The sequence below is a fragment of the Protopterus annectens genome, chromosome 14.part0 (assembly GCF_019279795.1).
Source record: "Protopterus annectens isolate FY-2018-M chromosome 14.part0, PAN1.0, whole genome shotgun sequence".
Lineage (NCBI taxonomy): Eukaryota > Metazoa > Chordata > Ceratodontiformes > Protopteridae > Protopterus > Protopterus annectens.
This window is the reverse complement of record NC_056748.1, coordinates 393096311-393121403: the sequence shown is the minus strand read 5'-3', so window position 1 is coordinate 393121403 and position 25093 is coordinate 393096311. Positions and strand designations below refer to the sequence as shown.

The window sequence follows — 25093 nt, the reverse complement described above, 5'->3', positions numbered from 1 at the left end:
CCAAAAAATTAAAAAAAAAATATTTATAGGGGACCCATGCATTGGGATAAAACATCTAGGAGCTGCCTTTGTTCTGTAGCTGGCGAACTCTGGGGGAAAGCTTCCACTTTCCTATCCACTGATCCAAGTTGCTCTTGAATGTAGTCAGGAACAAGCTTTGTTTATGGGAATGAGAGGGTTTGCTCCAGTGTAATGGTATCCTCTGCAAAATGTACCTCTCCCTCCAAACTGTTATGTAAATGTTGCAGAACTGGTTTAAGTTGCTGGAACAAGGATTTCCGATACCATTCGACTTGCGGACTTGAAGCAAGTCCATGAGCACTGGGTCAGAGGATGTTTTGTAAGCTACACACAGGTCAACTCTTAGCTGTACACAAAATACTAATTGAAGTTTTAGGGCTCTGAAACAGTCTTTTGTAGGACATATTGTTTAGGCCTTATTAATAATTATAGTTATGCAGTATTTGACTTAATGCGGTTACAAGAAAATGTGACTTGAGAAAAATGTATAACCTAAAGGTAATCAAAAAATGAACTCTGCCGTTTTATGGCAAGCACAACAAAAGATGAAAGATAAGTGCGGCTTCAATCAGAGTAAGTGAATATACTGAAGAAGTGACTGCAAGACACAAACAAAAAAGTAATGACAACTCAGACTGAAAGTTCTTAGGAAGTCTGCAGAGGATCCCTGTTTGCTCACTTTTTTTTCCACTTATTTCACTCTAAATTAGGAATGGTTTAATTTAAACAACTTCCATCATCATTTTACTTGTAATCTTACAAGGATAAGCAAAGCTGGTATAAAGTGCATTACTTTTACTTACATTTTATTTACTTTATGATGACAGGGTTGGTTTCACTAGACCTATAAACCTCTCTGAGGACAGCAGAGCTGGTACCTGGACAACAGTGCAAGACACCAAAGTTACAGCAATCCAAGTAATTTAATTTTATTTTAATTGGATTATATGCACCAGATCTTCCTACACTATTTTCAGCCATGACTAGGAAGGATCAAAATGGTAAGGGCCAAAGAGATATTTGTGGTTACTATAAATCTGCTAGTCAAACAAGTTTTTAGGAGATGGGAGGAAAATGAAATAGATTATGAATCATGTTTACGCCTATGTTTGATTACTTAGTCCAGTTCCAAGATGGGGTGTCCCAATGGTGCATAGTTTGCATATCCTTGCGGTGACCACACTTTTTTATTGTTTGCCAGCATCACCTGTCTACTCCCACATACCAAAGACATGCCAATAAGTGAATCAGAGAGCCTCTAAACTGACAGTAGTGGTATGTACCTGCAAAGGAATGGAATTTCATCTAGGACTGGTTTATTGTCTTACGCATGCTGCTTGCCCTAATGGGCTCCAGATCTCCAGTGACTCTGAACAGGATAAATGCAGGAAAATTAATGACTTGATGGCAACATGGAACTGCCACAAAGCCAATATACAGAAATGAAGAGTGAAACCAAAACCTTGGAAGTATTCGGCAGAAGCTTTAGCAACTGATCACCATGTTAAGGAAACCCACAAAAAGAGTTCATACTGCTGCTAAATATTAATATAATATGTGCACAGCTTCACTATTACAAGTTTTATTTTTAGAAAACAGTTACTACAGCTTACCCTAGGAGTGTTTTCTACACTGAAATGCAAATATTTATGTTTTAATAACCAAGTACAAGCAATTTTGTACAGTTACAAACTTCAGTGAAAAAAAGGAACTCCCTGGCAGGCAGAGCATGACCAATACAAAAAGGAAACTACAGCACTCAAAAATGTTATAATGCAGTACCCCTGTAATACAATGCCATCAACAAAATAAATCAGCATTCTAACAAATCATACCACATTCTAGACAGTGTGTTTGTGAACTTTCCTCTTTAGCCCTTGAAACTGGTCTATTTTATTCTGTTACCAAACTTAGAAAAGTATTAAGGTGGCAATTATATAGTACCACTACAAGAAAAAATGTGCATCACAAATACATTGGTTCAGATCATTTTAAAAAGATTGCAGTACAATGTACCCAACAATTTAAGTCCAGGTCATCAAGAAAAAAACACACCACATGCTGTACTAACCCTCCCCCTCCACACACATACAACACGGATTCCACATTAATACAGAATCAACAACCACCACTGGACTAATCATCCACCATAACAGAATTAAAGATTTCCATCACTCCAGATGAATGGAGCCCACAACCATTCACTATCCAAAAACAATGTGTTCTGGCTGACAAAACCACTGTGCCGAGTACCATTAGAGAAATACGATTTGTACACTGAGCAATAATGTGTACCTGTGCGCATGGTGATCTCTCAAAACAAAAAATGAATAGGTCAGTACCTCTTTTGGCAGAAACAAAATTCGCTAAGGAACCTGACCCATTACATTTGTGTAACAGTGTCTGAAAATAAATACACACAGCTATCGACAAATGGTCAGAGCAACAAAGATAAGCACGCAAATTACAAGATACAAGTGAAGATTAGGTCTATAGGTCAGAAGCAGCAGTCAAACTTGGGACAGGGTCGCAGGCCTAGGGGTCCCTGTTTACAGCCCCTTTCACTCAGCTAAGTCCACCCCCACCACACCGATGCTGCAGTTCAGATATTGTTTATCCAAATCAGAATTGCTTGAAAAATAATGGTTAAGTCATTTAAGCATACGCTACATACATACTACCCCCTTCTGCAGAACCAACTAAAGATGACTAATAATGATATTTACCCTAACCCTCTTGATCCATTCTAAGCTTGGCCTGCCTACGGTCACCGGTTAGCCTCCGGATACGTGCACGTGTAGGTGCGTGTTCCTGCGGGGACGAGCACGTTCCTTATACTTACTAGAGGAAAGTGTTGTGCAAAGTAAGAATGTAAGGCAGTACAGTCTGTTAAATTAGTGGTGTATAATTTGTTGTAATTTTTGTGTTTATGTTCTTGCTGTATTACCGTGAAGTTATAACACATGAATAACGTTACAATTATTATTAATGAAAATCACAACACACACACGTCTATTTTTGAACGATTTCATTCCGTTTGTTTCACGATCTGGATTTGCTGAATTCATCGCTAATGGAAAATAGTGATTCTAATGCTGCCTTACTAATTCTTAGCTATAAAGTGGTATTCTTATGTTGCAGATTGTAGAGTTTACGGAATGTCCTGTAATCTCAAATTTAAAGCAGACGTATCAAAATAAGCATTAGCTAAATTAATCTTTACAAATTACAAAACATACTTTTGCATTTTAGCAATTATGTGCGATGGAGCAGTTTCTGAAAAGTAATAGTTGTTTGTGAGGATTCGTATACCCCAAAACTTTCCAAGCAACCTGAAAAAAAAAATAACCAGACTCATACCTTTCAACTGTACAATTTTTCGCCTCATATCTTTGGTCCATTTTTCATAAAATCATGATTTTGGGGCAAATTAGTGGCAAATCATTGAAGTTGGAAAATAATGACAGACATTTGGGTTTCAGATATCATGCCCTTCAGAAAATTCATACTAATGCAAAACCTGTTATTCCATCAACTTTCTAAGTTTGTAAGAGGAATATTTAAAAATCGTCCATATTTTGGGGCCTTTGTTCCACTTTTATTTATGTCTTTGTCCAGATTTCTTCCTCTTAGGTTGAGGTATGCCTGTGCTAAACATAGTGTCTCTATTTGAATACTTTCATTTCAGAAAAAAATATTTACGGCACGCATTTCAGAGTACTTCAACTTTCCTAAAACTTTAGCCTTAATTAATACCAGCCATTCTTGTTACTGGAATACTTTAATTTTACAACAACAACAACATTAGCTTTACATAGAAACACCTGATGTTACGCAGCGTCAATAGGAAACAAAAACAGGAAATTACCTTCTGTCTCTAGATAGGCATGAGACGTTTTCTCCACAGCGCCTCGCTCGTTAATGGTGGATCAGTGAAACTGAACTACAGTGCAGTTTTTTGTGTTAGCAGGTAAAACATCCCATGGATATCTCTCAACCTCTTAACCCAAGAAATCTGGACAAATACTAAAATAATGGGGGGACAAAGGCCCAAAAATAAGGACATATTTTAAATATTGCTCTTATAAACTTAGAACGCTGCTAAAATAAAAAAAAATATTTGTATTAGCATGCATTTTCTGAAGGATATGAAGTCTGAAACTCAAATATATGTCATTGTATGCTCATTGTTTAGTTCATAGGTTCATAGTTGGTACTAGGCTATCGGCCCTAGGGCCTATACAAGCCTAGCCATAACAATTCCCTGGATATTTCTTCTCACAATATTTACTTCTCTGGACCCCTGTGTAGCAGGGTGACTGACATGATCCCCGGGGTGAATTTCCTATCTCCCATCCAATCATCAAGGTTCCTTTTGAAGAGGGCCAATGAGGCGCTCTGCTTGACATGTATGGGCAGTCTATTCCAGAGTATGGGGAGTCTCTGGGTCAGGAACCTATCCCTCCAGCATGTTTTGTTCATTGTGATGACAAGGTTTAGATTCCAGGAACGTGTGGCTCTAAGGGGATTGGGATTTCTTTAAGTGGAGCATGTCCAACAGCTCAGGGTTTGACATGGCCTTGTATGTTAAGCAGAGAGTAGATGATATGCCACAGAGTATAGCTGGAGTTTTTTTTAGACGGTCAGCATATGGCATCTGCTTTAGGCCTGTGATTCTTTTAGTGAGGTATTTCTGTGGCCTTTCCGGCTGTTGCAGATGTCTTGTGAGGTACATACCAAACTGGGCATTATACTTTATAGTGGGTCTAATGAGGGATGAGTACAGTGGGACAATGACCTCCTTTTTTCTGGATGAAAAGCCCTTGGTGATGAGGTGTGCCACATAGAAGGATTTCCTGACTGTTGTGGCGATGTGGTTATCGAAAGTGAGACCACTGTCCACCTGTGTCCCTAAGTCTCTCATCACACTTTCGATGTTTAGTGTCCTGCCACCTATATGGTAATTCATGGGTACATGTTTTTTTCTAAAAGGGGATAACTATACATTTCTTGGCATTAAGCTTGAGCCCATGGTTCTGGCACCAGGCATCTGTTTCTGTAAAGCCCTTTTGTAGAATATCCACATCATTTGGGGATTCAATAATGGCTCCCAGTTTGCAGTCATCTGTGAACTTTGTTAGCCAGCGTCCCTTAGTGTTGGCCTGTACTTCGGAGAAGTAGATGCCAAACAAGAATGGTCCCAGGACTGAACCCTGAGGTACTCCACTTGTCACTTGTCTGGAGCTGGATTTGGAGTCGGCTACATTTACAGTCTGGGTACTGTCAGTAAGCCAGTTGGCAACCCATAGAGTGACATAGGGATTTATGCCCAGCTTAGTAAGTTTATCTATGATTCCAGAGTGAGGGATGGTGTCGAAGGCCTTGGCAACATCCAGACAGGCTGTGTGGACCGCCTTACTCTCGTCCACAGCTCTGGAGACTGATTCGAAGAAGTCAAGTCAGATTCAAGAGAGAAGATCAGCCCTTCACAAACCCAAACTGGGTGGGTTCCAGTGTTTGAAGGTTGCCAGTGTCTTTGTTTATAAGTTCCATGATAATGTGTTCCATGCCCTTGCAGATCAGGCTTGTCAGACTGATGGCACGGTAGCTCCCGGGATCCAAGGCGGATCCTCCCTTGTGGAGTGGGATAACTGTAGCTGTGCGCCACTCAGTGGGCACAAAGCCTGAGGTGAGGCTATGATTAAACATGACACAGGTGAGGTGCCAGTTCATTTTGTAGTTCATGTAGTACACAGCCTGGGATGTCATCTGGTCCCATGGATGCTGTATTCTTAGCTTTGGAGAGTGGGGTTTCTACCTGTGTGGCTATGATTAGACATCATTCCTCTGTAATTAGCCTGAAAACCACAAATTTTATGAAGAACAGAGTATAAATAAAATAAGTCAATAGATTAAATATTTGAGGCAGAAATCTGGGCCTTCTGTGAAAATCTGTAAAATCAAAAAGTGTGACCATGGTTTATTCGATTCTACTTTTTTAGACAAATTGCTGTTCCTGCTTATTTGAAACATTATTTACACATGTGCCATGTACATACAAATGTTGTGAATTTTAGGATTGGCCATTTTTCAAATGCCTAAAGTAGGATATCATATTATTGACAGAAATGTGTAATTTTGCCAGACAAACCATGCCTGCCTGCTACAAGTGCAAAGAACCAAAGTAAAAGCTCACTTTTATGGAATTTGAATTCTATCTGTTGCCCTATGTCATATCAGTCTGTTTCAGGTACAAAACAATTTTTATGTAACTACTAGTTGAAACTTAGGAATTATTTTTTTGTCCTAAAATCTTAGAAAACTTGCCATTTTGTATGATTTTTCCTCCGCAGGATGCAACTGCTCAAAGAGGATTGCCTACATAACAGAGTAGACAGGTGGTAAGCTTAATGCATTATATAATTCAATTACTGCTGAATTAACTCTGATCCAAACCTCTCAGGAAGACTGTTAAAACCACCCAAAACACTTTATGTGACATAATTCCTTTACATTTTCCCTTAAGTATCAATTGTTTCCATTGACTGCATCTTGTTTTGCTTGTACATTTGTATTATACCATTTATCACTACTATATGGATTTCTATAAGATACTTTAAAATATCTGTCATGTCCCCCACTTTTATTTATTTGATTGACTAGGAGGTCCATCTGGGTGCAGACCACTTAAAGTGGATGCCCAGATGTAAATAAAGATGAGTTGCCCATTTGGAGCCCATCTGGAGCATTTCTCCCCAGGCCTCTGCTGAAAATTGGCTTTGTTTCCAGTCAAACGTCCCCGATAAACACATGTTAAATAAATAAATAAATTCAAGGTGGCACCTATTGGATGCCAGCTCCCTGGAGCAGAGATATGGAGCTCTTACTGTGACCCAGCCAACCTTGGTTCTATCAACAGCTTGAGTACTGGAGGAAACAGAGGAGGTGACTGGGGCTTGACTTGAGTGGTCATAAGTTAGTTCATCCATCCTTGAGATAGGAGGTGGCTTAGCTCACAGTTCCGCTGCCTTCTGATGGAGACCCGGTAGTTTGCTAAGGTGATAAGTAAACAGTGTGGAAACCATTTGGATGGTGACTAATCTCAATGAGATTTTTCATCAAACTAGATGCCCCAGAAGAAAGTGCACTACATGGCATGCAACTTCCTGTAGTTAGCTTATTAGATTAAAAGTATTAAGCACCATAGTACATCCTTTTATTTAATTCTAATATATATATATATATATATATATATATATATATATATATATATATATATACAGAAAGACCTTGGAAGGTAGCATGTATGATGCTGCATTTATCAGTTGACCACTTAGATTAGCCTAACTTTATGTTAAGTAAAGCATCTCTTTGGCTTTTATAGCAAATTTATTAATTAGCCTAACTTTATGTTAAGTAAAGCATGTCTTTGGCTTTTATAGAAAATTTATTAATTAGCCTAACTTTATGTTAAGTATAGCATGTCTTTGGCTTTTATAGCAAATTTATTTACATACATTTTAATAAGCTCAGCTTTTCAGTCTTTAGTATCATGATCAATTCCCAGACTGTATATATCTTCATAGGTTCATTGGTAAGTACTAGGCTATCAGCCCTAGGGCCTATAGAAGCCTAGCCAAAAAGGTACCCTGGCTTTTGCCACCCAAGAAAATTATTTTCCTGTACCCCTGTCGAGCAAAGCCACAGAGGTGATCCCCAGGGTGAATTTCCTATTTCCCATCCAATCATCAAGATTTATCTTGAAGAGTGCTAATGAGGAGCTATGTTTGATATAGATAGGTAGCTTGTTCCTGAGTATGGGAAGTCTCTTGGACAGGAATGTGTCCCTCCAGCATGTTCTGTTTATTGTGGTGACAAGGTTTAGGTCCCTTGAGCATATAGCTCGGAGGGATTGGGATTTCTTTAAGTGGATCATGCCCAACAGCTCTGGGTTTGACATAGCTTTGTATGTTAGGCAGTGATCGCCTCTGAGTAGGCGATATGCGATGGTGTAAAGCTTGAGTATTTTGAGACGGTCTGCATAGGGCATCTGTTTGAGGCCGGTAATCCTCTTTGTGAGGTATTTCTGTGGCCTTTCCAGTTGTTGTAGATGTCTTGTGAGGTACACACCAAAAGGGGCGTTGTACTCTATAATGGGTCTAATGAGTGACATGTAGAGGGGAGCAATGACCTCTTTTTTCCTGAATGAGAAACCTTTTGTGATGAGGTGTGCCATGTAGAAGGACTTCCTGTCTACTGGAGCGATGTGATTATCAAAGGAGAGACTACTGTCCACCTGTGTCCCAAGGTCTCTTATCACACCTTCGGTGTTCAGTAGACTACCACCTATGTGGTAGCTCATGGGTACAGAGTTTTTACCAAAGGGGATGACAATGCACTTTTTGGCATTGAGCTTGAGGCCATGGCTTTGACACCAGGCATCTGTCTCAGTGAGGCCCTTTTGTAGGATGTCCACATCATTAGGAGTTTTAATTATGGCTCCTAGTTTGCAGTCATCTGTGAACTTTGTTAGCCAAAGACCTTCTGTGTTAGCCTGTACTTCAGAAAAGTAGATACCAAACAGGAGAGGACCCAGGACTGAACACTGTGGTACTCCACTTGTCACTGGTCTGAAGTCAGATTTGGAGTTCGCTACTTTCACAGTGTGAGTTCTGTCAGTGAGCCAGTTGGCAACCCATCTTGTGACATAGGGATTTATACCTATTTAGTGAGTTTATCTATAATTCCAGAGTGGGGGATGATGTCAAAAGCCTTGGTGAGATCTAGATAGGCTGTGTGAACCACCTTACCCTCATCAACGGCTTTGGTGACTGCTTCAAAGAAGTCAGTCAGGTTTAGGAGACAAGATCTTCCTTTTACAAACCTGAACTGGGTGGGGTCCAGAGTTTAAAGATTACCAATGTCTTTGTTTATAAGTTCCATGATGATACATTGCAGACCAGGCTCGTTAGGCTAATGGGGCGGTAGTTCCTGGGGTCTGTGGTGGCTCCCCTATTTGTGGAGTGGGATAACCATCGCTGTGCGCCATTCAGTGGGCACAAAGCCTGAGGTGAGGCTATGATTGAACATGGTGCTTAGGTGGGTGCCAGTTCATGCTGTAGTTCATGTAGAACGCAGCCTGGGATGTTGTCAGGTCCCATGGATGCTGTGTTCTTGGCTTTGGAGAGTGTGTTTTTTATCTGTGCAGCCATGATTACAGGAACTTTGCATTCTTCCAGTATAGAGATGGGTCCTTTAAGGGGTGAGGGGGGATAAAATTAGCACTGAACCTATCTTCCAGGATGTTGGCAATATCTGTTGGTTCTGTATATTTAGTGCCATTGTGCTGTAACACAGAGCAGATCTGAGTGTTGCTATTGAGATTCTTGACATAGTTATAGAATGCTTTGTGGTTGTCTTTAGAATCAGTGGCAATTTTGTTTTCATAACTAGATTTGGAGGATTTTATGAGGGATCTCAGCTTCTTACTGAGGCTTACCAGGGAGTTCTTCCAGTCATGGGATTTTACTCTTTTTTTGCAACAGTTTCTTTCTTCTGTTGTAGAGTTTGTTTACGGCAGGGAACCACCAGATTGGTTTCATTTCTTTGGAGGTTAGCATCTTGGTTCTGTTAGGGATAGCATGATCCATGCACTCGTGTAAGCGCTTATAAAGTGCATTTGTGTAGGATTCAGCAGTCATACCTCTATTGTCCGTCTGCATGGGTGTCGTGAAGTTTGCCACTTCTGTCTTAAGAAGCGTGAAGTTGGCTTTGGAGAAATTGTTTATGGTGGTTTCCCTAATGGGGGTAGGGGTCGGATCGGACCAATGAGGAATTGCCCTCTGGTGTGGAACACTTGTCACCCATGTTGGTAATGACCAGATCTAGGATATTGCTTCCCCTGGTGGGTGTGTGGATAAGTTGATCCAAGGCATTGGAATTTATGAATTCCAGAAAACGTTGAGCAAAAGATTTGGTACATGAGTAGTTTTCCCAGTTAATGGTGGAGTAGTTGAAATCGCCCATTATTAGGGTGTTGGGTTGTACCCTAATATTTTCCAGTGTATCAAGAAATGAGGAGTTGGAATCCTGGGGGATGATGGGGGATCTGTAGCAAGTTACAATTTGGATTGCGGTCTTGCCCAGAGTTAGTTTCACTTGGATAATCTCGGATGCATTATGCTGAGCAACTAGCCTGGAGGTGTGGATATCTTTAATGAATATGGACACGCCTCCACCTTTAGTGTTTCGGTCCAGGTTAGGTGGCTGAAAGGTGTGGTATGAATTATAGTCTAGTAATGCAAGGGTGCTCTCTGGAGCCTTGAACCAGGTCTCTGTCACTGCACAGATGTCAATGTTCTCCATTTTAAGGAGTGCCTCGAGTGAATGCATTTTGAGGTTTAGATTTCTAGCATTGAGTAGCATTACCCTCAGATTTTTCTTGCTTGTACCTGTTATGGTGGTGAATTTGTCATTTGAACCTTGCCTAAAAAAAGGCACTATAGGGGTGCAAGAGCCTTAGCCAGTATCCAGAATACCAAGGGCGACAGGTGCAAGCCATCTCTGGCAAAGCATCATGGTCTGTCGATCATGTCATCCCAGACAGATACTGGATCCCCTTAGAATGAAACCAGAAGCTTAGCCAATTGTTGCAGTCAATCATTTTGCCCTTGTACTGTGGTATCATTCTGGGTGATGGCAGGATGGCACTCAGGGCTAAGGTCATACCTGCCTGGGCTACAAGATCGGAGAGCTCCTCCATGTCTCTTTTCATGTAGTCCAGGGAGGTACGTCTCGGGTCATTCACACCAACATGGACAATGACAGAGTCATATTTGTACTTGTTGTGGAGTGACTTGAGTGCGTGTGTTATGTGGTGGATCCTGGCACCCGACAGGCAGCTGACAGTAACTTTCTCCTTGTTTAGCCTGGTGGATGGAACATCAGTATGCCTGACTATAGAGTCACCTATGACTAGAGTGCTGGGTACGTTGCTATGCCTTATGGGCTGTGGTTGAGTGGCACACTGAGTTTGTAATCTATGTGTCATTTGGGTTGTGTTGGGGGGATGGAGGTTGCATGCGTTTCAGCTTTGGAGGTCTCTGTTGCTTGACCTGATTTTTAATGAGAGACTCCGTGAATGTAGGTGTGTGTTTTGTTTTGCTATGTTTTTTTTTTAGTGGCGTAGGTTTTGAGGCACTTTGTGATGAGTGTGGTGTGGTACAAGTGTTTACCTTCTCCTCTTGATTGTCTGGTCCAGTCTTGGGTGAAGAGAGTTTTGCTTCCAGTTTGGCTATATAAGTGCATCTCTCACAAGTTGTAGAATTGGGTGGTAGGAGGAGAGGGTTGTCTGCGTACATAAGGCAATTGCTGCATTGCCCCAAGATGCCCAGATTCATCAGGTAGACAGGAGAAAACACTGGGAGCTGACCCTTTGCCTGGATAGGTGCTTATTTATTAAGTACTAAAAATGTTTTCCTCTAGACAAGTGAGGAAAGTTGAGTGCTGTAGTAATTTGTAGCTTATTTAGTGCTTACAATGGGTTCTGAACAAGTGCTGTGCTCAAAGAAACAGATTTAAGTGCTAAATCTAAAAAAACTGGCTAGTTCTAAGGGAAAATTTGAAGAGCAGACTTAATGGCGCCAGGAATAGTTTAACCCTAGCTAAGTGGCGATGCATAAAGTGTATTTTTTTATATAACAGTAGCAAATGAGCCAACTGATTTAAGCAAATTAACCAATAAAAAGCTAAAAACTGAGCCCAGTTCCAGCAGTCTGCGATCAGACAAGTTCTAACTGCACACTCCTGCCACTAGGGTGCAGGGAAACCTTCTCCAAAAAAAGATGGTCTGGATTAGTGCTCAAGTTATACAAACAAAGCTAGATTCAGCAGGTCTGAATTTAGTCTATGCTACAGCAAACAAAGCGTACCAATTTCAGAAAGAAACAGCTCAAATAAGCAGGCACAATAAGCCTTTAACCAGAAACTCCCATCTCAGAAGGGCAGAATCTACCCTTTCCTCCCAGAAGAGTGCAGACCACACCTTCTTAATGTAAAATAACTGCCACGAAGCCCAAGTGCTTAAACCAGAACTAATACACTCTTAGAATAACTGATACTAAGCCTTCAATCAGCAACTCCCAACTTAGAAGGATGTAAGCTACCTGTACTGCCACAACAGTGCATACCACAAACCTTCTTAATGTAAAACAACTGGTCTGAAGCCCAAGTGCTTCAACCAAAGACTTAGAATAACAGTTACAATTTAATCAGGCTACTAACAAGCAGTAATGAATGCAGCAGAATAAATTTAATAAAGTAGGAAGAAACACAAATTTAGTAAAAGCAGATGAATAAAGTGCAATTTTTTATATAACAATAGAAAACGTGCAGACTGATTTAAACAAATTACCGAATTAACCAGTAAAAAAACTCAAAACTGAGCCCTGTTCCAGCAGTCTTCAATCAGACAAGTTCTAACTGCACACCCCTGCCACTAGGGTGCAGGGGAATCTTCTCCAAAAAAAGATGGTCTGCATTATTGCTCAGTTTATACAAACAAAGCTAGATTCAGCATGCCTGAATCTAGTCTATGCTACAGCAAACAAGGTACACCAATTTCAAAAAGAAACAGTTCAGATAAGTAGGCACAATAATCCTTTAACCAGAAATTCCCAGCTCAGAAGGGCAGAATGTAACCTCTCCTCCCACAAGAGTGCAGACTACAAACCTTCTTAATGTAAAATAAACTGGCTGAAGCCCAAGTGCTTAAACTAGAAGTAATATACTTAGAATAACAGACACTGAGCTTTCAATCAGCAATTCCCAATTTAGAAGGATATAAACTACCTGTCCTGCCACAACAGTGCAGACCACAAACCTTCTCAATGTAAAACAACTGGTCTGAAGCCCAAGTACTTAAACCAAAATGCTTAGAATAACAGTTACAATTTAATCAGGCTACTACCAAGCAGTAATAAATGCAACAGAATAAATACAAATGAGTACTTTTAAGAAGAGGCAAAAGCAAAATAAAGTGCAGTTTTTTTTAGTAAAGTGCAAGGAGAGAGGAAGGAGGAGCAGAGGTTAAGAACCTAAGTGGGTTGGCCTTCTCAAATGTTCTCTCTGTATTAAGTATAGTGAACACCAGATTGGGAGGGGTGTCCCAGATCAAATTTACAGTAGGGGCGGGTAACTGCAAAGCCACCAACTATAACAACTCTACAAGAATAGGATGGGAGGAAGGGGGAAAAAAACAAGTTTCAGGACAGATGAGAAACATAAAACCATGCCAGAAAATATATAAAATAATTCAGTCAGGCAAATAATAATTCAGTGAAGCAAAATTAAGACAATGCAGAACTGTGAAAGGTTAAAATGCCAAGAAATATCCTTATCAATCAGCGATATATTTCCAGATTGTTTGAGAATCACACCAGCCAGAACCCAGGAGTTTCCAACAGTGTATGCAAGAATTTACAAACAGAAACTATTTTTAAATCAGCAAGCCTTGAAGCAATCGTATAACACAAAAGCTGTTAGACCAGTTTTATAAACTCCACCTCAGAAATAGGGGGTAAGCAGTTTCAGGACAGATGAGAAAGATAAAACAATGGCAGAAAATATATAAAATAATTCAGTCAGGCAAACAATAATTCAGTCAGGCAAAATTAAGACAATGCAGAACTCTGAAAGGTTAAAAATGCCAAGAAATATACTTATCAATCAGCGATATATTTACAGATTGTTTGAGAATCGCACCAGCCAGAACCCAGGAGGTTCCAACAGTATGTGATCTGTCTGGTCTCTTCAGAGGTCTTGTTTTGCCATAGCACAAGACTCAAGACTACAAAGTTAGGATGCAACTTTAATGCCACCCAAAATGGCAGCATACTGGTAACACAGCTATCATCACAGCTTCTTCTTCTTCTCGACTGACTGAAAGGTTATGCATTATGGGTACTTAGCAGTCTTAAAGATAAAAGCACATTTACTTCTATATAGAAATATCTGAGAGAGGCTGGAAGCTCTGTCCATTTATTAAGTGTCTTCAGACTTTGAGGAGAGATATAAATCTCACTTACTGTGCCATTAGAAACCTAATTGCACTGGACCTCCTGTTTCACCATAAGTCCAATATGTCCACCAATACTAGAACCAGAAAGCTAAATCTCCACCAAAGGATAAATAAAACAAGTGGAGGGACTGGTTTATAACCCAACACCCCACAAAACTTGTGGAGTAAACTTCCTCTACAGTTTAAAAAGTGTGCCTCACTAACTTCCTTTAAACATAAACTAGAATGACTGGATAGATAAATTTACTCTGGGACTGACTGGTATGGCTCTCGTGGATAAAGAACTTATGGCCTGTGGGAGGGAAGGTACTAGCCAGATGTAAATGGTCATAAGACTCGGTGATTTTGGGATATCTACGAATCTTAATCTGTGTATGTGTGCATTGTCTATTTATCTATCTGGACAGATCTGATACAAATTTGCCTTAGAAATTTATCATGCTCAGAGCCTAAGGCAGCTCATTTACACAAACTGGACATTTTAGCTTTGTTGTGGATTGGACCTTATTGGAATCTGACTGATTTCACTAGCACTTATGCTGTGAACAAACTATTGAATGTTAGGCTTAACAAAACAGCATTTGTCTGTATTTAGCTTTAAATCTGAGGTTGTAAAGATTTGAATTATTGTCTCTAATCTTATATCATCTGTTTATTAAGACCAAATACTAGCAGTCCCCATGATGACAGCAACAAGTCTTCATGTCCTTTCAAATAAACATGGCACTAAAATTATTTCTTTCTTTATTTGTTTTGTTTGTTTTACCAGGATAGTTTGACTGGGCCAATCAAGACTCCTTTTCAGAGGAGACCTGAGGAAAAAAAAGCTACAGTAACTAACATTAAACATTGCAGTGAACACACGAACAATACAAATATACAAGTTATAGACATGAAATATTATTTATAGCAGTAAGAAAATATTTAGCATTTAAGAACAATGAACCACAATAGAAACAAAATTCACTGTGATATGTAATTAGAAAGAGAAGAAAAAATGTTTAATAGATCAAGGAGAAGATAAGGGATATCAGAAGTGGTTACTAATTCATTCAACTGCTACTATATGGAAAAAGAAGGAGGGAGTAAATGTGAAATTAAGAATAGAATATATAGATTAATGTATAGTGTAAAAGGTATGGAAAAGATAAGAGTAAGATGAACAGGAGGAAATTGGGAGAATACATAGGTAGAGAGAAGGAGGAGAGGAAAGGAAGGGAGTCTTAACAGGATAGGAAGATCAAAGTAAACTGGATTTCTAATTGCAGTCATCCCTATTAGCAGAATCTACAGAATGGAAGGAGCTTTATGGAGAAAGAGAGAGAAAGGATGGGATATCGGTAGGTAGAAAGAGGTGAGAGAAGAAAAGAAACAGAAGAAACGGATGTATGGGGATTAGTAGAGGATAGAACAGAGAAGGATGTGTGAAAGGAATAGTAGATCATGAGAGGATTTATGTAATGTTTAAAGTGAGGAGGAAATGAATTGTCAGCTCCTTAGAGGTGAGAGACAGAGAGTTAGAGTAGACTAGATAAATAGTGTGAAGGGCAGACAAATATTAGGGAAGTCAACTTAACCTAGTGAGCAAATACAAGACCAGATCCATGAACTGCATAGAAAATCCTTTAATCCTTTAAATTATTTCTGAAGCTATTGAAGGATGATATTTATATAATCACTGAAGGAGGGAGTTATACTAAATGGCAGTCTTTTGAAACAAAATCTACCAATCAGAGTAATAAAGGTTGTTAGCTTTTGATTATTTCTCTGTAGGGATATCTGCCAAAACTACTCAAAGCATTTGGTGTGTAGAACACTGTGACATCAATCAGCTTAGATGCAATATCCTCAAGGAAAGGAACATAAACATTTTCCCTGAAGACTACATCATTTATTTATTTATCTATTTATAATCACTACCTATTCTCACACTGTGATTCTTTTTGATAACTGATATCATTGGTTCACACCATTCAGTAGGCTTATTTTAACTTTCTATCACACCATGATTTGCATATTTTTTTGCTTTATGTCTACTTCAGACATTATTGGAAATGGTACCAATAGGGGTGTAATCAAAGAGTATGGGGCAGCATCTGGCTTTACCTTTATTGGCTCACATTTAAGCAGACTGACTTCTCCAAATTCATGTTAATCTCTGTTACTTCCAACTTGCATACCACAGTTCAACTATGCAGATTATTTACACATGGACCATCTGGCACACAGATCCAAAATTCATACTTGTGATCCGTCCACTTGGTCATTGCTAGGAATCATCCTGCATACCTGAGTTTGACTGCAGTGATATATACGTCTGTATCTGCTTCATGCAACTGCAACATTTTGATGTGCTTCTATAATCCCTTATGATATTACAATAACATCAGCCCCTGAATCTATTTTTCAGTTTACTGGGGATCCATGTATTGGGAGTTTAACTTAACAGTCTGATTTAACTTTCAACATAGCAATTACTGAACCCCAAAAATACTTTCTGAACACCTTCCTCAGTTTTATTTTTAGTGGCTACTTGTTTTACTAGCATAATCTTACACATAACAGCAAAATGTCCAATTTTTGCATTTGTTGCATCTTTTTCCATATGCAAAACCATCTTGTTCATAGGTTCATAGGTTGATACTAGGCTATCTGCCCTAGGGCATTTATAAGCCTAGCCAGAGTGTGTTTGGCTTTTGCCACCCTTTTAGATTAGTTGACTGTGCCTCTGTATAGTAGGTCACAGAAGATAGCCCTTTTGAGGTTAGTTTACTGTGCCTCTGTCTAGTAGGGACACAGAAGAGATCCCAGGGGTAAACCTACGATCTCCCATCCACTCGTCAAGATTTCTCTTGAAGAGGATCATTGAGGGACTCTGCCTAACATGGATTGGGATTTTGTTCCAGAGTGAGGGGAGCCTCTGGGATAAGAATCTGTCCCTCCGGCATGTCCTATTTATTTCTGTGCTGAGGTTTAAGTCCCTGGAGCGTGTAGCTCTAAGGGATTTGGATTTCCTGAGGTGGAGCATGTCCATTAATTCTAGGTTGGACATGGCTTTATACGTCAGGCACAGGTCGCCTCTGAGTAGGCGGTAAGCAGCTGAGTAGAGCTGGAGTTTCTTTAGCCTAACTGCGTAGGGCATCTGTTTGAGTCCCTTGATCCTCTTGGTGAGGTACTTTTGGGGTCTTTCCAGTTGCTGCAGGTGTCAGGTAAGGTACATCCCAAATAGGGCATTGTATTCAATTATGGGCCTGATGAGTGATGAGTAGAGGGGCACAATGACCTCTCTTGATCTAGATGTGAACCCTTTCGTGATAAGGTGGGCTATATAGAAGGTCTTTCTAACCACTTTGGCAATGTGATTGTCAAAGGGGAGATTGCTATCTACTTGGGTCCCCAAATCCCTAATTACTTCTTCCATACTTAATGGATTACCACCTATGTGGTAATTTGTGGGCACTTTGTTTTTCCCAAAGGGGATGACTATGCACTTTTTAGCATTTAGCTTTAGGCCATGGCTCTGGCCCCAGTTTTCCGTCTCTGTGAGACCCTTTTGGAGGATGCTTGTGTCAGTCAGCGAGTCAATTATGGCACCCAGTTTGCAGTCATCTGCGAACTTGGTCAGCCATAGTCCTCCCGTGTTAGCCTGTACCTCAGAGAAATATATACCGAACAAGAGAGGTCCCAGGACTGAGCCTTGTGGGACGCCACTTGTAACTGGTTTAGAGCCTGACATGGCACCTGCAATTCTGACCATGTGGGTTATATCCCTGAGCCAGTTTGTAACCCATCTTGTGACATAGGGGTTGATATTTAAGCTGGTGAGCTTATTTATGATGCCCGAGTGGGGTATTGTGTTGAAGGCTTTTGCGAGATCCAGGTAGGCTGTGTGGACTACCTTCCCTTCATCTATGGCCTTGGTGACTGTTTCAAAGAAGTCGACCAGGTTCAAGAGGCAAGATCTGCCCTTAACAAAGCCGAATTGCCCGAATTGGGTAGGATCCAGTGTTTGGAGGTTCCCAATGTGTTTGTTTATGAGTTTCATGATGATATGCTCCATAGCTTTGCAGACCAGGCTAGTCAGGCTTATAGGGCGATAGTTTTTGGGGTTTGTTGTGGCACCACCTTTGTGGAGTGGGACCACTGTTGCTGTACGCCATTCCTTGGGTACATATCCTGTAGTAAGGCTGAGATTGAACAGTGACTTTATGTGAGGGTTCACTTCTTCTTGGAGTTCATGTAAGACGCAGCCCGGGTCACCGTCCAGTCCCATTGATGCTGTGTTTTTTGCTTTGGAGAGGGCAGCTCTCACCTGTGCATCTGTGATGTCAGGGTGGCTACACTCTGTTGGGATAGACATTTGCTCTTTTGGGGGGGAAGGGAGGGAGAAGTTTGCACTGAACCTGTCTGCCAGGATGTTGGCAATGTCTGTGGGTTCAGTGTATCTTTTGTCATTTTGAACTAACTCAGAGTATATCTGGGAGTTGCCACCCAGGTTCCTGACATAACTAAAGAAGAACTTGTGATTATCTTTAGCGTCTTGTGCAATTTTTCTTTCGATGCTGGCCTTAGATGATGTTATGAGGGATTGTAGTTTCTTGCTAGTACTGATCAGAGATGCCTTCCCTTTTTGGGATTTTGCTCTATCATGTAGTAGCTTCCTCCTTCTGTTGTATAGCTTATTTATGGCTGGGGTCCACCAGACAGGTCTCCTGCCTTTGGAGGAGTGAGTCTTGGTTTTATTTGGGGTAGCATGATCCATGCATTCCTGTAGGTGTCCATAGAATGCGTTTGTAAAGGATTCTGCAGTTTGGGCTGTATTTTCCACTGCCCCGGGGGCTTTGAAGGATTCCACCTCAGTTTTGAGAAGTGTGAAGTTCACTTTTGAGAAGTTCTTCACCGTGGTTTCCTTGGCTGGGGGTGGGGATGGGATATGGATGTCCAGTAAGATTAATTTATGGTCAGATCTTACCAATGAGGGGTATACCTCTGGTATGGAACATAGAGTCCCCATGTTGGTGATGATCAGGTCCAATATGTTTTCCCCTCTTGTGGGAGGGGTGACCAGTTGTTCCATAGCATTTGAGTTTATAAATTCTAGGAACCGTTGGGCGAGGGTGTTGGGGCTTGAGTAGTGCTCCCAGTCTATGTTTGGGTAGTTGAAGTCACCCAATGTAATGGTGTTTGGAGAGACCTTCATATTCTCCAGTGTTCTCAGGAATGCCGAGTGGGGTTCCTGAGTTTGGGATGGTGGTCTGTAGCAGGCTACAAACTGAAAGGCAATTTTGCCCACTGTTAGTTGCACATGGAAGGTCTATGATGCTTCATGCAGTGCCACTAACCTGGAGGTGTGGGTATCTTTGATGAATATGGATACTCCCCCTCCTTTTGTGGTTCGGTCCGAGTTTTGGGGCCAAAAAGCATGGTATGAGATATAACCTGGTAGTGCTGGGGTGCTCTCGGGAGCCTTGAACCAGGTTTCTGTTACTGCACAGATATTGATATTCTCCATACTGAGGAGAGCCTCGAGTGTGTGCATCTTGAGGTTTAGACTTCTGGAGTTGAGCAGCATTACCCTTAGTCTCTTTTTCTTTATGTTGTCTATGGAGGTGGGTTTGTCTTTTGAGCCTTGCCTAAAAAAGGCACTATGGGGGTGGCAAGAGCCTTAGCCAGTATTCGAAAGCCCAGGGGTGACAGGTGCAAGCCATTCCTAGCGAAGTAACATGGCTTGTCAAGCATGTCATCCCAGGGTGACAGACACTGGATCCCCTTTGAATGACACCAATACGTTAGCCAATTGTTAAAATTGATCATTTTGTCTTTATACTGTGGCATCATCCCCGGTGAGGGTAAGATGCTACTCAAGGTCAGGGTCATACCCGCCTGGGCTACATGATCAGAGACCTCCTCTATGTCTCCTTTCATGTAGTCCAGGGAGGTACGTCTCAGGTCATTCACAACAGCATGGACAATGACAGAGTCATATTTGTACTTGCTTTGGAGTGACCTGAGTGCTTGTGTTATGTGGTGGATCCTGGCACCCGACAGGCAGCTTACAGTGACCTTCTCCTTGTTCAGCCTGGTGAGTGGGATGTCAGTGTGTCTGACAATAGAGTCACCTATTACAAGTGTATTAGGTGTGTTGTTTAGCCTTAAGGGCTGTGACTGTGTGGCACACTGACTTTGTGAACTATGTGATACGTGGGTATTGTTGTGGGGTAGCAGTTGCTTGGATGTCTGCTTTGGAGGTCTCTGCTGCTTGGGCAGATTTTTATTTAGAGCCCCCGAGTATGTTTTTGTGTGTTTATGTCTTTGGTTTTCTGTTGCGATAGGTCTATGTGAGACTGGATTTGTGGTGTGTGTGGTTACCTTCTCCTCCTGACTGACTGCACCAGTACTGGGTTGAGAGAGCTCAGCCTCCAGTTTGGCTATATAGTTGCATCTCTCACATATGTTTGAGCTTGTTGGGAAGAGGACAGGGTGGTCTGTGTACATAAGGCAGTTGTAACATTGCCTCAAGATTCCCAGATTCACCAGCTGGACTGGAGAGTAAACCCAAAACTGACTTTTGGACATGCCAGAATAGTATAAGGAACTACTTTTTGACTGATTAAAAAGGACCAACAGGGAGCCAAGTACGTAAAGGGAGTATAAAAGGGTGTAGTACTTTAGTTTATTAGTGCTTACTTATAAGATTACTTATACAAGCAACTGTAGGGCTTTAGAATGAAAATAGAGTGCTTACTTTGAGATTTAGAACATTTCTAAGGGAAAAAGTGAAAAGCAGACTTTGTGGAGCCGGGAATAGTTTAAACCCATTTAAGTGGCGCTGCCCAATGCTGCACTAAGCGCAAAATCATGCAAAACCACACAAATGCGGGTTTTAAAGCAGGGAAACTGAAAAAGATTGGAAGTGACCCAAAACGGCCAATAAGCTACTAGTTTCAGGGCTGAGACCACTCCTCCAGGGACAGATAGGCTGCTCAAAGCTCCCCACTCTCACTGGTGAACAGAGACGCTTCCTTCTATCCAAGTAAGGATATGGGCAACACAGGAAACTATACCACAGTCCGGAATTCAGCAAAACCTGAAATCTGGACTAATCTAGTTCAGCAAAGGTGGGAAAAGAGAATTTTTTTTTTTTTTTTTTTCAGGAAACAGCAGAAAAACACACAGAAAACACTGTAAATGCTATAAACAGGCTAGCGCACTTTAGTGTGTAGCCTACAACAGTTATACAATACAAAACCAACTTAAATTGATATAAAACAGGTGCAAAAACTGTAAAAAGCAGAAGGCAAATGCAATTTATACTTTTTAAAGCACAGATCAGTTAGAAATTCAGTTTGTAGGTGGGAAAAGGCAATCGGAGCAAAACAACAGAGAAAAAAATACTTAAATCTGGAAAAGTCTCTCTTGGGTCTCTCTGTTGCCTTTATCACTCTGCAGGACACCACAAGGAGCTGTGTGGAGTTGTATATTGACGCAAAACCGTGCAAATGCGGGCTTTAAAGCAGGGAAACTGAAAGAGATAAGAATTGACCCAAAACGGCCAATAAGCTACTAGTTTCAGGGCTGAGATCACTCCTCCAGGGACAGATAGGCTGCTCAAAGCTCCCCACTCTCACTGGTGAACAGAGAAGCTTCCTCCTATCCAAGTAAGGATATGGGCAATACAGGAAACTATACCACAGTCCGGAATTCAGCAAAACCTGAAATCTGGACTAATCTAGTTCAGCAAAGGTGGGAAAAGAGAATTTTATTTTTTTGTTTTTTGTTTTTTGTTTTTTTGTTTTTTTCAGGAAACAGCAGAAAAACACACAGAAAACACTGTAAATGCTATAAACAGGCTAGCACACTTTAGTGTGTAGCCTACAACAGTTATACAATACAAAAACAACTTAAATTGATATAAAACAGGTGCAAAAACTGTAAAAAGCCGAAGGCAAATGCAATTTAAACTTTTTAAAGCACAGACCAGTTAGAAATTCACTTTTTAGGTGGGAAAAGGCAGTCGGAGCAAAGAAAAAACAGAGAAAAAAATACTTAAATCTGGAAAAGTCTCTCTTGGGTCTCTCTGTTGCCTTTATCACTCTGCAGGACACCAGGAGGAGCTGTGCGGAGTTGTATACTGGTGCAAAACTGTGCAAATGTGGGCTTTAAAGCAGGGAAACTGAAAGAGATAAGAATTGACCCAAAATGGCCAATAAGCTACTAGTTTCAGGGCTGAGACTACTCCTCCAGGGACAGATAGGCTGCTCAAAGCTCCCCACTCTCACTGGTGAACAGAGAAGCTTCCTCCTATCCAAGTAAGGATATGGGCAACACAGGAAACTATACCACAGTCCGGAATTCAGCAAAACCTGAAATCTAGACTAATCTAGTTCAGCAAAGGCAGGAAAAGAGAATGTTTTTTTTTTTTTTTTTCAGGAAACAGCAGAAAAACACACAGAAAACACTGCAAATGCTATAAACAGGCTAGCGCACTTTAGTGTGTAGCCTACAACAGTTATACAATACAAAAATGACTTAAATTGATATAAAACAAGTGCAAAAACTGTAAAAAGCAGAAGGCAAATGCAATTAAAACTTTTTAAAGCACAGATCAGTTAGAAATTCGCTTTCTAGGCAGAAAAAGGCAGTCGGAGCAAAAAAAAAAACAGAGAAAAAATACTTAAATCTGGAAAAGTCTCTCTTGGGTCTCTCTGTTGCCTGTATCACTCTGCAGGACACCACGAGGAGCTGTGCGGAGTTGTATACTGGCACAAAACCACGCAAATGCAGGTTTTAAAGCAGGGAAACTGAAAGAGATCGGAATTGACCCAAAACGGCCAATAAACTACTAGTTTCAGGGCTGAGACAACTCCTCCAGGAACAGATAGGCTGCTCAAAGCTCCCCACTTTCACTGGTGAACAGAGAAGCTTCCTCCTATCCAAGTAAGGATATGGGCAACACAGGAAACTATACCACAGTTCGGAATTCAGCAAAACCTGAAATCTGGACTAATCTAGTTCAGCAAAGGTGGGAAAAGAGAATTTTTTTTGTTTTTTTCAGGAAACAGCAGAAAAACACACAGAAAACACTGTAAATGCTGTAAACAGGCTAGCGCACTTTGGTGTGTAGCCTACAACAGTTATACAATACAAAAACGACTTAAATTGATATAAAACAAGTGCAAAAACTGTAAAAAGCAGAAGGCAAATGCAATTTAAACTTTTTAAAGCACAGATCAGTTAGAAATTCGCTTTTTAGGAGGGAAAAGGCAGTCAAAACAAAAAAAAAAAAAAAACAGAGAAAAAATACTTAAATCTGGAAAAGTCTCTCTTGGGTCTCTCTGTTGCCCCAATGTACCTAGTGGTCTAGGAGCTGGTGCTCAATTTAAAGTGAAAAAATCTGAATTCAATCCCCCTTATCACCCTAAGGTTAGAATGTATGAAGAAAAAATGCTACAAGATATGCATAAAAGTCAAACAGTTATGTTTAAGCATTTTGGTAGGAATCTAACCAAGGATGAAGGGAAAGCTTTAATATATTTGAAGAATAATCATGATGTGGTAGCTTTAAAGGCTGATAAGGGGGGTGGCTACAGTTATATGGGAGACCTCAGCCTATAATAGTGAGGCATTAAGACAATTGGAGGATGTTAATTTTTATCTTCCATTGATATAAGATCCCACTTTAGAGTTTAAACAAAATATTGATGGTATACTGAGGGAATATAAAGATAGGGGTTGTATTAGTGAACATCTGCTAAAAGAACTTACTGTGGATGATCCTAAACCCCAGTTAATTTATATACTCCCTAAAATTCATAAAAATATTGTCTCCCCCCCAGGTAGGCCAATAGTATCAGGGCAGGGCTCATTAACTGAACCATTGTCAATGTATCTTGAGAATCAGTTGAAATCATCATTAGGTTTAGTTAAGGCTCGTATTAAAGATACTAATGAGTTTTTGAGGCTAATGAGTGACCTACAGGTAACTAATGATACTTACTTGTGTACGCTTGATGTACAATCATTGTATATAAGTATACCACATATTTGGGGTATTAAAGCTGTGAAATATTGGTTGTTTCAATATGGGTTATATACTGAAGAACATGTTGATTTCCTTTTAACTTTGGTTAGTTTGGTCCTAGAGCATAATGTCTTCTATTTTGGGGACAAATGTTTTTTACAAGTCAGTGGTACAGTGATGAGGACTACGTTTGCCCCCATCTATGCTGATTTGTATGTGGGTTATTTAGAATGCATTTTGATATATGGGGAAGGTAATCCTTTTTCTGGTCAGTTAATCATGCGGAGACAGTACCTCGACGATTGTTGGGGTACTTGGTCAGGGACTATTGTTCAGTAGAAGCAGTTTGCATCTTATCTTAATACTACTAAGTTTGGTATCAACTTTACAGATAGGATTGAATTATTTACCATTGATTACTTGGATGTTAGTGTTACTAAAGCTCTTGATGGAACTATTATTACAAGCCTATACAGAAAACCTTTTTCTAAAAATGCACTTTTGGAAGCTTCCAGTTGTCATCCTAGATTTATGGTTGACAATATACCTAAAGCTCAATTCCAGAGAATTAGAAGGATTTGTAGCAGTGATATGAAATTTAAAAAGGAAGTAGTATATTTATCCAGTAGATTCATAAGGAGGGGTTATAATGAGAGGAAAAATTAAGGATATCAGTGAAGAGGCTATTTCTTATAATAGGGAAGAGCAATTATCTAATGATAAATTGGAAGTTAGAACACAGGATTCAGGTATTAGATTAACTACAACTTTTGGAACTAATAAGTTTATTTTTAAAAAGATAGTGAATAAACATTGGAATATTCTAAAAGATGATTTTTTTTTTGCCAGTTTTTGGACGACTGGTGTTCCTTTAGTTACCGTAGGGGGAAACATATAGGGGAAATGTTTTCATGGTACAAGAATATTAATTCTGATAAGATTAAGGTGAGAGATAGTTTGTCTAAAGGTAGTTA

The 25093-nt window shown here is 40.3% G+C and overlaps 1 protein-coding gene across 1 annotated transcript in view; it reads right to left on the bottom strand.

The window, feature by feature from the left end:
* CCAR1 (cell division cycle and apoptosis regulator 1) overlaps nt 1-2834 on the bottom strand; it is a 2906903-nt gene extending 2904069 nt beyond the window's left edge. Inside the window, exon 1 of the mRNA XM_044056158.1 lies at nt 2748-2834. The gene's annotated coding sequence lies outside the window, so the exon portion shown is untranslated. The remainder of the gene's footprint in view (nt 1-2747) is intronic.
* Between the last annotated feature and the right edge of the window lie 22259 nt (nt 2835-25093).